This window comes from Pundamilia nyererei, unplaced genomic scaffold, assembly GCF_000239375.1.
Source record: "Pundamilia nyererei isolate P.nyererei 1_Seehausen unplaced genomic scaffold, PunNye1.0 scaffold00240, whole genome shotgun sequence".
NCBI lineage: Eukaryota > Metazoa > Chordata > Actinopteri > Cichliformes > Cichlidae > Pundamilia > Pundamilia nyererei.
The window spans coordinates 814,455-825,174 of NW_005187641.1; the positions used below are offsets into that span (position 1 = coordinate 814,455).

Consider the following 10,720-nt stretch of genomic DNA (forward strand, 5'->3'; position numbering starts at 1 on the left):
TCAAACAAAGCAACAAACTTATAATAATAAAGGAAGCTGAAATAAAGTTTCACATATCTGTGCTTCACACATGTATTATTAAGGAAATACTCAGACAGAAATATCTTATGTTTGTGGATCGTGAGGGGCATTTGAATTATTTGTTTTTCCTTGATAAATTAGGATTTCAGCCCATCATGCTGTGCTTTGTGCTGCTTATTAAGAAAGTTATGCAGATATACACTGCTTTTATAAGGCTCAGAAAGACTAGATGGCCTAAAAATTGTGTTTTTATGAGAGTACTTGAAAAATGGAGAGAATGTGAGGACAGCACCGCCTGGTCCAGAGTGATTCAGCCTTGCTCACTAAATGAGGCAATCGATATATTTCATCACAAATGACTGGTTTAAAAAGGAGGACATAATAAGCAAGAAACATGCTGTAGTGGTAGACTTCCTCTGCTGCTAATAATGTTTTCCATAAAAGCTTAAGCTTTTGTTATATACACACTCAAACAGGCGCTAATAACATGTGATGCTTCTTAATTCATTTTTACATTGAACAGCTGATGTCTATTTATCTCTGCTTGAGATTACAGGGCTATTTACTATTCTCTTTAAAATGGGCTCAATTAGTTTTGTTTGGATACATTATGTACATGTGAATGTCATGGTGATTTGGGGCTTTTAATGGGTTTTTTGAACTTGTTTTTCCAGGGTGGAATGATTGTACAGCATACATGTTTAAAGACTTTAAGTGGATACAAGTGGGCAGCATGGTTGTATGGGGTTTAGCACTGTTGCTTCACAGCAAGAAGGTCCTGGGTTTGAATCCATCATCTGGTTGGGGGGTTTTCTGTGTGGAGTCTGCATGTTCTCGCTTGCTCCCACAGTCCAAAGACATGCAGTTACTGGAGTTATTTTAACTGGTGATTCAAAATTTCCCATGGTTATTGGTCTTTCCTGCAACACATTGGTGACCATTGGAGATATATATACTCTCCCACTAATATTTGGTTAAATGCCCCTTAGCAGGTTGTGTCTCAACCATAACCAAAGGGTTATGGTTGAGACACAACTTGCTTGTGTCACAGATGTCTGTGTCACAATTCTAGCTGGATATTTAATCACCCTTTTTGGAGGAATTGATGGAATTCTCAATAGGGTTGACATTGGAGTTTTGAGACAGCCATTCTAGAAGCTTAGTGTTAGCCTGTTTTATTGATTCCTAAATCAACGTAACATGTGTTTGGGATCATTTCCCTATTGAAACACTCAGTTGTGTCTATGTTTCAAACATCTGTTGATTTAAGGTGTGCAATGTACCAGTACCACTGGGAGCAGTCCCAGAGCATGATGCTACCACCAGCACGCTTGACAGCTGATACAGTGTTCTTAGGTTTTAAAGCCCAACCTTTACTTTTTGAAACATCCCTCTGTTGTTGTGGCCAAATAGCTCATCTTTTTCTCAGTTGACCATAATACTCTTCCCTAGAATGGATTTGGCTTGTCCATATAGCAAATCTAATTCTAAATTGAGCTTGAAGGTGTCAGATTTGGAATAGATGGTAAAAAATGGTAAATGGCCTGTATTTATACAGCGCTTTACTAGTCCCTAAGGACCCCAAAGCGCTTTACATATCCAGTCATCCACCCATTCACACACACATTCACACACTGGTGATGGCAAGCTACAGTGTAGCCACAGCCACCCTGGGGCGCACTGACAGAGGCGAGGCTGCCGGACACTGGCGCCACCGGGCCCTCTGACCACCACCAGTAGGCAACGGGTGAAGTGTCTTGCCCAAGGACACAACGACAGAGACTGTCCAAGCCGGGGCTCGAACCGGCAACCTTCCGATTACAAGGCGAACTCCCAACTCTTGAGCCACGATCACCCCATGTGCATTCTTGGCCAGAGCTGTTGTTCTTGAACATCCTAACCAATTTTCTCTCTTATCCGAGGGTCTTCTTCCAGACCTTGGCAAAATGAGACATCAAAATAAGTTGTACTTTAATAAAGTTTGAACTGATTATCTTGGATAGTGCCGTTGTTTAGAAATGGCTCCAAAATACCTTGCTAGCTTGTGTAAATCTACAGTTCATATTAAATCTTCAGTGAGCTACTTGGACTTCCCTATTGCTCTGAGTGTTGGACACTGTAAAACCTTAAGCAACACATAAACGATTTAAGTGAGTGTATGTTTATATTTGAGCCTGTATGTACAATGTTGACCCTGTGTCGATTAGAGAAAACTCAAAAGACTTAGAGACTTCCATCTGCCACTGAGGGTGCTTAAGAACTTCTACTCCTGCACCATTGAGAGCGTCCTGATGGGAAACATCTGCACCTGGTTTGGGAACAGCACCAAGCAGGACAGACAAGATCTGCAAAGAGTGGTGCACTCGGCTGAACGCATCATTCGATCAGAACTTCCTGACCTGCTGTCCATTTACACCAAGCGGTGAAAGACTAAAGCCAGGAAGATTATGATGGACCTCTACCATCCCAACAATGGACTCTTCTCACTGTTGAGGCCTGGGAAGCGCTTCTGCTCCCTTAAGGCCAAAATAGAAAGAATGAGGACGAGCTTCTTCCCCCAGGCTATTCGGACCCTGAACCAGGGGTAGGACTGGACTCTGCCACACGCATCACATCACCACACGCACTCTGGTTTTTTGCACACTTCTTATAATTAATAAGTTCTTCTTTCTTTCTTCTTTCTTTTTTATTCATAATTTATTTCATGAACTGTTATTTGCACATTTTTACTGTAAATTTCCAAGTTAAAACCTGTAAATTTTGTAGTAATCTGTAAATCTTACTGTCATTTAATGGTCGGGTATTGCACAGCAATAAGCATTTCACCACATGTTGTACTGTGTATGGCTGTGTGTGTTAATTCAGATAAAATTTGAATTTGAATTTGAAAATGGAATTAAACTTGTGCACCCAGAATACTTTTGTTGTTGTACAGTCATTACACCCCAGAAAAGAATAGTTCAAACAAATAATTAAGCTGAAAATAAAAAAGCTGAAAATAAAAAAGCTGAAAATCACCGTGACATGATGATAAGTGTTTATGAACTTCAGACCACATTTATAGATGGATATATAGCAGTGGTTTGTGAAATTACTCCCAGACAGCAGGGTGTGCTATTTGTGAGACACTGCTATAGTGGTCCAGCTCAACAGCCAGCTAGCTAACAACAACACAAGACTCCGGCCAACTAGCGTTGTAATTAAATCCAACATTAAGGTGAGTCTAGCGGAAAATAAAAAGAAAGCCGTGAGATAGGGATTAAGGACTTAAAGAAACACGACAAAGGTAGTCGTGTAGCATTTTTAGCTGTAGTTTGCGCAGTTATTTCCCCGACCTTTTTGTTTGGCTTAGGTTAGCTGCTAAAGGCAAAGGGCTAACTAGCCAAGTAGCTCTCCCCGCTTAAGCTGTGGTGCTATTGGTGCATTGTCTGGATTACCGGCAGGATTTATGTATTAATAGCTATGCCAGAGACTGTCACGTTTCTATTTTATGACCACAATGGTCTGCATTCATAATTAAAATGCGGTGCCATTTCAAAACGAAATACCAGTGTCGATTAGTGCACATTGTTAGCAGGTTAACTACCTGCTACTGTCACCGCCTACATTAAGTGAGTTTAACTTCCCGGCATGAACTAAATTAAAGTACAGGCTCTTCAACTTCAAAGAAATACTCAGAAAAATACCATGTTTAAACTTTGTGGTGTTGCATTCAATTAGATTTGGAATTCACAACTGGGCCTCCGTCATACTGTTTATTGGAGTCATTCACTCACTGCTCAGTCAGTGCAGGCTGTTTTAACTCGAAAGGTTTATCCGTGGAAGTGCTCATGTGGTTATGACTTGTATTCCTGTAAAGTGTATAAACCATGCTGCTCTCAAAGTGGTGAGGTGACCAGCTGTCAGGGATTATTGTTTGGGTGGAAATTGTGAGTCAAAGTTCACTGTGAACACTGATTGCCTTCTCGGTTTAGGCAGAGTAATGAGTGAGTCAGGTCAGTGTAAACAAACAAAGTCTTAAACCAGTCATGTTATTTATGTGTTTATCTCAAATCTAAAGGAGGACGTCTACATCTCTGATGCAGCTGTGCTGTATTTCTGGCAGGTAAACTGAGTTGTAAACTGTGGCTTTGAGAAACTTTGTTTTTAAGAAGCCTTTCCCCTCGCCAATCAAATAATTTATCAGAACATAGACTTGCAGCTCTATATTTTGGTGATGCTGAGTATTACTTGCAGTGCAGGGCTGTCTTGCAGCAGTTGCACTGATTCCAGCAATGCATTTCTTTTGCCAAATCAAAAACCTGCCGTGCAGCAGACTTGAAGTGGCCTTTAATCTGTTTTTTCCCTGAGCTCATCTTTTTTTTTCCACCCCCCCTATACTTAACTCAGTTGAGCTGAGTTCACCTTTAGTGGGATGACCCACTAAGAAAAATCCACTGCCTGTGAGCTTTCATTGCTATTTTGTTAAAAACGCATAGGTTGCAGAGTGACTGCTGCAGCTGAAATCTCAAATAGGTTTTCAACTTAATGCATATGATTGTGATTTCTGAGTCACAAGCATTGGCTTCATCCCTAGGAAGGGCTCAGTGATGGGTTTAAATTACTGCAATCAAAATAACATTTTAATTAATATTTGGGTGATTTTTATTTAAAAAATTCAGACCACTCAGTCAGACCACTGACTGTTGTGTTAATGAATGGCATCTGTGCTACTTAATTTTCCCTTCTTACATAATAGACATGGTTGACATGTCAGGATTTGCGCTAAAGGGATGCACTCTGGGTTTATTAGCTCATTAAGATGTAGGGGATTATGTATTATAATGAGCACACTGACCCTAAATGCAGGTCTATGTTAACTTATTTCATTTCAGTTGAGTACTGTGTGGTTAGATAAATGTCTCCAAAGGATCATTTAGTTTTTGAGCTTCAAACCCCCCCCCAAAACTAAGCCAATGTTTGATACAAAATTAAGCAAATTGAAAACAGTAATACTACTCTGATACTCCCATGTGTCTTTGGAGGTTAAGACAATAAGTGTATCTGTTGGTAACAATATGAACCAGGTGACCAGCGATCTTAGCAATGCATTGAGGCCTGTCCTCCCTTTAACCCTCATGTACGTGGTGAAGCGAGCGGGGTTTTGCTCGGGAAGTACAGACAGGAGCCGAAACCTGGCTGCTAATGCTTTTTCGCCCTGTCAAATCCCCTTCAGTGTAATTGCGGGTCTGCGCAAAGTTGAGGATGAGAACGAGGCAAGCTGATCGCTGTAGCAAAATCAATAGTTCATACCTCTCCGAGATTGAGTTTTTAGGAAAGGAGGAGCACCGTGACCGAGGGCAGAATATGAAATCGCTCCCACAGAGGCCAAACACGCGCCCTGCAATCGATCCCCGGTCCCTGTACCAATTATAGTTTTAAGGTTTTCTGTGGCTTACTGCAGTCCTCAAAGACCAAAGCTTTGGAAACAGACATTGTGTTCACTGACACTTCGACAAGGCCTGCAATTTTTTTTTTCATCCCCCCCGTTGAAAATTGCTGTCTGAAATGCCTCCAAACCTCCAGTCTTTAATTTAGAGTAGAGATTGATTTGTCCTTTTTTTCGTCACCTTTTTTAAGTCAGGTGAGTAAAATGTCAGGAAACGCATAACTGCCACAGTGTGTATTCCACATCTCCACAGGTTTTTATTTATTATTTTTATCACCTACAAATAAAACATGTCCAGTATACAGCAGGATCATTTGCATTAACTGCATTTGGTCTTATTTGAATAGGAAAAATATTACTAATAGTTTTTACTTGCCATTGAAAATGCAGCAACAGTTACACTTTTCTTACCATGATTTTAATCATTTATTTATTTTTATCGCATATCCACCTTCATTTGTTGGTGATGGACTCAGTCCTCCTTTGCATAGCGCTGCACAGATATACGGAGAGCTTGTTTCTGCTTGACTCGTTGCATTTCTCTTCCTTTGTCTCTAAAATATCCTGAAGGTGCTCTTTTGGATTCAAGTTAGACAACATACTTTTTGTCTTAGTTTTTGCCCCCCACCCCACCTGTGATTTTTGGCACTACGCTTTGGGTAGTTCCTCTTCTGACAGGCTTCTGCAGACTAGGAGTCATTCATTGTGCCGTCTATAAACACCTTAGCTCTCATGCAGTCACACATCCTCACAATCCCACATCCAGAGCTCCCAGTGTTGGGGGTTTGCTTTGATTGTGATAATTCTGGTCAGGCGCAAACCAAACATACTGGACCCCATCTGAGCTGAGCAAATTTACCGCAGTCTCAGCTGTCCTCTCAATATATACCAGGATCGTTTTTTGTGTTCGCAAAGTAATCGTGGAGTTTTGTGTTGAACTCAGATCCACTTTATAGTCTATGTCACCCTTTGCCAAGATTTGTTTTCCTATTATTTTCTTTTTATGTTGTGTAGTTACTCGGTGGGTTTTTGTAGCCAAAGCTGTCACGTTGGATGATGTCAGCAGCTCTGTGAAGTTTGGCCTTTTTTGTGTTTGAAAATTGAAAAGGCTTGACAATTGACAGGTTAATGGAGTTTTATTTCCTGTAACATCTCCCAGGCTTTGAATGTACTTTTGCAATCTGCTGTGTTTTGATTCCAGGTGTTATTATTGTAAGAGCCTTGCCCTAGCTTTTGCTAAAATGATTGGACTGTATATTGCCAATATCAATATAGTTGCTATGTCTTACACAATACTGCTCTTTTTCTGCTTACATTTTTTATAAGAAAAGACCTAAGCAAATGAATAATACTTTTTAATTTGCTTATGCCCCTTATGTTACCATTATAAATGGACAATATGGTGGTGGAGTGCTTAGCACGGTCTCCTCACAGCAAGAGAGCTCCTGGTTTGAACCCGCTTGCTAGCTGTAGCTTGTCTGTTTGGATTTTGCCTGTTCCCACTTTACCTGCATGGGTTTTCTCCAGGTGCAATGGCCTCCTTCTACAGTACAAAGACACACATGTTAGGTCTTTCAATTTATTCTAAAACTAGGTGTAAATGTGAGTGTGACTGGTTGTCTATCTCTATGTGTGGGCCCTGTGATAGCCTTGAAAGCTGTTCAGGGTGCACCTTGCCTCTTGCCCAGTAACAGCTGATGAGACGCTACCTGAGTTGGATAAGCGGTTAAGATAGATGGGTGTAACGTCATAAAATAAAACCTTTCTGACAGTTTACTTGAAATGTATGAACACTTTGAATGTATGAGCTCATAACTAAACAACCAGAAGGAAAATGGTTAAGATAACTCCATGTGTGGACTCTAAGCTGCAGTCAAGCACAACAGCATGCTTGAGCCAAAGCGATGTGAACGATAAGCTACAGCAAACTAAAGGAAACTGCATTCCTCCAGTAGGCGTTAACACATTGTTTTTGTCCCTGCCCTTACATGTAAAAGCTCTGCTGTACTTTTTTAAATATGTCAAAAATGTTAACATGGTTATTAGGGAATAACATACATTAGCCAGGTTAGCAGTTGTAGCATTTGTCTTTTAACATTAATTGCACAGGCTCAGTGGACTGCCAGAATGAGTTTTAGTACTTCCCCCTAACTGGTGATAAGTGTTTAGATTATCAGGTGTAAATTAAGCTGCATGAATTTATCACAAACCCTTTGACCTCTGTGAATGACATTTTAAAGTTACTGAATCATTTCCATTTATATAGTGTATTTTCACACATCACAAATTTGTCACAAAGGACTTTACAATCTGCACAGCACGTGTCATCCTCTTTTCATAGGCCCTCCATTCAGAGATGGGAACACGCCACAAAAAATATTTGACAGGATACTGACAAAGACCAAAGAGACTGATGCAAGTTAGTATCAAGAGCTTTTTAACACCAAGTCCTAATGAAACGGCTTCATCTGAAATACAGCAAACCAGCTGCTGCATGCAACTTGCAGTGTACACTAAAACAACACGAAAACTTGCCAATTTCAAATAAGATAAAGCAACAAACCTTTTTGAAATAGGGTTGCAGCGTACTCCTTCTATTACTTGTCAGTGACAAATCTATAAAAATGTCTTAACTGTTAGGTGTGTTGGATGAACAATTCCTGCAGTAAATGCTGTCATATAATGTGCTTCTATAACCTTCCTGACAGCAAAAGGCACTCTCTGTTTCAACTGCTGTGTGGCTTTAGTGCAAAGCTACAGCAGCAGATAACGTCCTGTTTAAATTAGCAGTAACTCTGTTGCCACGTTGACCAAAAAAAAAAATTAATTACATGCACATATAGCTTTATAGACTCGCTGTAGACTGAAGAAATGAGGATTGTCAGTTTTTGGGTTGAGCAATAATTGTTTTTAAAGAAAATAAACTCTAAGACCTGATAGGCTGATGATGAGTTCAGCTGTTTCGTTATCAGTGCACTACCCTAAATCTGTGTGTCTTGATTAAGAGGTCCTGCAGCTCTTGAAATGTGCAGAACCTAAAGTTTCCATACAGTGTGCATCTTCACCTCAGTCCACAAATCTATATTTGATTGCTCTCTCACACCTCAGTTTGATTTTCTTTTGTCTCCATCCAACCTGTTTTCATGGCAATTTATCTTGGTGAATAGTTCCTTGGACGGTGTTCCATCTTTCATTCGCTGCCTGTTTTTTCTATTTGGCCTCTCTATCACTTTAAGTTTAATTTCTTTCTCTGTACTTTCTTCTGTGTCTCCATCTTGCCAGTTGCCACCGTCAAAAACATATGAAGTATCATACCCCAGGAGAAGACTGAATTTCAGCCAGCTGTCTTGACTGTCTGCATGCCTCAGTACATTGAGTTGCTGTCATGTGATTGACTGATTGGATATTTATGTTAATGAAAAGTTACATATTACAAAGCCTTAAGTATGCTGCTGTAGTAATGAGCTCAGCTGATTTTAACCAAGGTTGCTAAGGAAACATGGATAGTCATGAATATCCATTGCAAATCAAATACTAAAGTTAGTCCTGAATCCAGTATTTAATTCATTGAGCCTTGAAGAACTTTCACTGTTGGCATCTCACCTGCATTCGGTGTAATTATCAGAATCAGAAAGCTTGGCGGTCCCAACCTTCCCACTTGTTACACCAAGTTTTGGTCCCAAATTGAATTTATGGATGAAGACGTAAAAACATTAAAGGCTCCGTGTGTGAGACACCGGTAGAGACGGATGAACGGTTCAAGGACTGTTGAAATGGAAATAAGAAATGGGGGGGATGGAAACAGATTAACAGAGATTCGTGTTGTGTTAACACAACACCAATAAACCAGAGGCACTCGGAGGTAAACACTGCAAACACTGTCTGAAACCACAGAAAAGCTCCTCAAATGCGTTATAGATGCAAAGGCATACAGGGAAGGACTTGGTCCGCAGCAAAGGGCACGATATTTGGAAAAGTTGAGGTTTATTGGTGGTGCAGATCCAAACGAATTGACTCCTTCATTTGGATCAATGACGACCTGGAGAGTCTTCCGTCTATTGCATATCCTGATATCGTCAACTATCTGGTTTTCTCGCCAAGCCCATACACAGCAGAAGACCTTAATATCTTATAAAATTTGGAGGCCTATAACCAGATGGTGTGTGGATGGGTGAGGGAGATGCAGTATCAAGTCATCAGCGACAGATGTGTTGTGAATGCCAAAGTAAGTAATGCAATAACATCTTTAATCAACCAAACCTTAACTGTATGATATCATCCCTTACCAAAAAGTAGCATACTTCGAGTATATTTTATTAAGTATGCTTAACTATAGAAAAAGAAATGAGCAGAACAAATTCGAATGTTGTCTAGATTTTTGCCTTGTAGATCCTGGTTTAGCTTCGCTAACCGCAACCGCCTCCTTTCCTCTAATAACTTTCGGCATTGTTCTCCCTGATTTGTAATAACTTTTGGCAGTCTATAAGACTGCAAATGTTTTTCACAGTCTGACCGATTGGTACAGCCATAAACACGGCAATAATTCACCATTTCCTTTCGTTCGACGTTTAGACTCTGTTTGATTGCGCGCGCTTTGTTTAACTCCAGTATCTCCAATATGGCGACTTCCGGTTTGATGACGCACCGTGAAAACCCACTATACAATTCTGTGTTTAGATGTGGGGAACTATTTTTTTGTGTTATATACCATATAACATCAACAAAACTAGATTGTTAGATCAAATTTCAAAGCTTTTTAAAGCCCCGTTTGTCTTAATTTCCCACAAAATTAAAAAAAAATAAACGGATATTTATTTAAATCTTTTAAAGGGCACCTACAAAAGAGGCGAACGGTTGTATTAAACTTTCCTTAAAGAGGGAAAATATTGCACTTGTTCTTTGTCTTTTCAGTTGTGGATTGATATTTGACTTGTAGGTTTTTATTGATGTTTAGATTACAATAGAGACATGAAGCAGTCAGGCCCCTGTGCCTTATGGTTGACACCACCTTTTTACTAGGAGAAATGGGGAGTTTGGAGTTAAGCTTTGGACTCTTTGTTGTCTTCCAAACTTCCTCAAGCTGTTCCCGGGCAGCTTTGGGAGTGTGTGAATGTCAGGGCAGAAAGGCTTCTCATGAGAATCTTGGATTAAAACAAGATAATCAATATAAACACTTTAATGTTGTGGCTTATTTGTGTGTAAGGAATAAAGTGTGTGTGTGTGCGTGTGCGTGTGTGTGTGTGCGTGTGTGTGCGTGTGTGTGTGTGTGTG

At 40.1% G+C, this 10,720-nt stretch overlaps 1 protein-coding gene across 1 annotated transcript in view; it reads left to right on the forward strand.

The window, feature by feature from the left end:
* The first annotated feature begins 3,138 nt into the window (after window positions 1-3,138).
* LOC102197715 (speckle-type POZ protein) overlaps window positions 3,139-10,720 on the forward strand; it is a 17,489-nt gene continuing 9,907 nt past the window's right edge. The window contains exon 1 of the mRNA XM_005749303.1: window positions 3,139-3,238. The gene's annotated coding sequence lies outside the window, so the exon portion shown is untranslated. The remainder of the gene's footprint in view (window positions 3,239-10,720) is intronic.